General features: G+C 32.5%; 1 long non-coding RNA gene across 1 annotated transcript in view; it reads left to right on the top strand.

Annotated features, from left to right (window-relative positions):
- The first annotated feature begins 476 nt into the window (after positions 1-476).
- LOC111085067 overlaps positions 477-1,924 on the top strand; it is a 2,352-nt gene continuing 904 nt past the window's right edge. The window contains exons 1-2 of the long non-coding RNA XR_002609922.1: positions 477-575; positions 1,771-1,860. This is a non-coding gene — a long non-coding RNA (uncharacterized LOC111085067). The remainder of the gene's footprint in view (positions 576-1,770; positions 1,861-1,924) is intronic.

Genomic DNA, 1,924 nt, shown 5'->3' with positions numbered 1-1,924 from the left:
ATACATTACCATATTACTGTTCGTAATGACGTATTTAAATACCTATGTGAGGCATTCAACTCTATCTGTAGTTTATATATGTATATATATTGTTTCTTTTTTGTACAATCTCTACTTCAGCTGTGGTGATCTAATATTTCCGGTTCACGAACTTTGTAGAATAATAAAGCCTCTGAGTTTTGGCGCTACACAGATCCCATCTAACTTTGATATTGAAAGCTGTCACAATAACACCAGAAGGTCATCTTCGGAAAAATGTCGTCTCCCACAAACAGCGGTATTTTAGCTATAACATTTTATATTCTGCATTTCCGTTTTTCTTTTATAAATCCTAATATATCAGTTATCGTCAACATAATCTGTAAATAGAAAAATAAAACTGTATCCGGGAAGATAACAATAGTTTCACAAGAGGGGTGATTTTGAATTAGACCAATGGACAGACTTTCATCTGTTTCTACTGTATATTAATAGTTGTAGATCAAAACGGTTAAAACTCAAACTGTATATAAACTGCATGTGACGGACATAGCATCAAGAAAATTTAGCAGCTGAGTAAGAAGAGTTTCCATCAGGTAAACAGATTGTTATTTCTCTATACATTAATTATATATCCTTCGAAACTATACTCTGAATGTCTTTCCATGTTTAAATGTTTGTCATTTACGACCAGTTTAAGCTATACAACCTAAGTGACCTTTTAATTTACCAGACATTTAAACATCAGTGGAAAAATTATATGAGACGGAATTGGAGGTATGATTTTTAGAATAGCTGGTGTTATCATGCACTGAGTCAACGCTCGTTTATTATCAAATCATGCTTATAGATAATGTATCTTACTTTTTGTTCTAAACATATTCTATGGTAGGTCACAAGTTTCGTGTTTGTTTGAACCCGGTCCTTCGAAATGAGGACTTTTATTTTTAAGTAATGACTTAAAGTACGTGGTTTATATAATAATTTTCTTAGCTAAGCAGTTAAAGTACGTTTGAAGCCAATATAATAACTCGATTATTCACGATCATTTCCGTTAAGGACCCCATTTTAACTGTGTCATAAAGATGAGTGCTTGGTGGTCAATAAGCTCGACTTGCAATCTTTTAGTCATGGGACTTTAAGAATTGTGACGGTCAGTCCCACTATTCTTTGTTAAAGAGTAGTCAAAGCGTTGGCGGTTAGTGCTGTTGACTATCTGCTTTCCCTTTCATCTGTTGCTTTAGAATTAGGGACGGCAAGTGTAGGTAGTTCTTGAGTAGCTTTGCATGAAATTAAACAACAAATAAACACAAAGATGAGTCAGTATGCATGTATTTAAAAACTACTTTTACAAACACTTAATGTGTATATAGAAACAATACCGAAGTAAACTGGACTGAGAAGGAAATGTGAAAGTGTCTAAACCTGTTTGTTTATAAACTTGTGTTTCCTCAATAATGGATCTAACCTTTATATTATATATTACTTTACACAATATTGTGTATTTAACTCACAGTGTGCAGTGAGATATGATTAGGAAAAGCATCCACCAGTTAATTCTCAGTACTACGTTCAGAAGCACATTTTTGTCTTCCTTTTTATGAAAGATGGTGTAATGAGTATTTTTGATGAGTATCTCCAAAAAGATAGCTGAAATTTGTTTCTCAATGTAAACCTTGTTTAAGTATCTCCTAAATGTTTTCTAATATTAACACTACTTTGAGATAATTAAGATGATCATGAAGTTAGCTAGTGGAAGAGATTTAATCTTATGAACATGATGTTTTTTAGGCAAAACAGAATATAAGATGAAGATTGCTATGTTGCTATGTTGTACTATCCTTATTGCGAATATTTCGGCAGAGCTTGCCACTACACCAGGTACGTACAAAGTGTTGGTAACATTAATTATCAAGCATTATTTAAACTATATATATATATATAG

The sequence above is a fragment of the Limulus polyphemus genome, unplaced genomic scaffold, assembly GCF_000517525.1.
Source record: "Limulus polyphemus unplaced genomic scaffold, Limulus_polyphemus-2.1.2 Scaffold221, whole genome shotgun sequence".
NCBI classification, from domain to species: Eukaryota; Metazoa; Arthropoda; class Merostomata; order Xiphosura; family Limulidae; genus Limulus; species Limulus polyphemus.
This window is presented reverse-complemented; position numbering and strand designations above follow the sequence as displayed.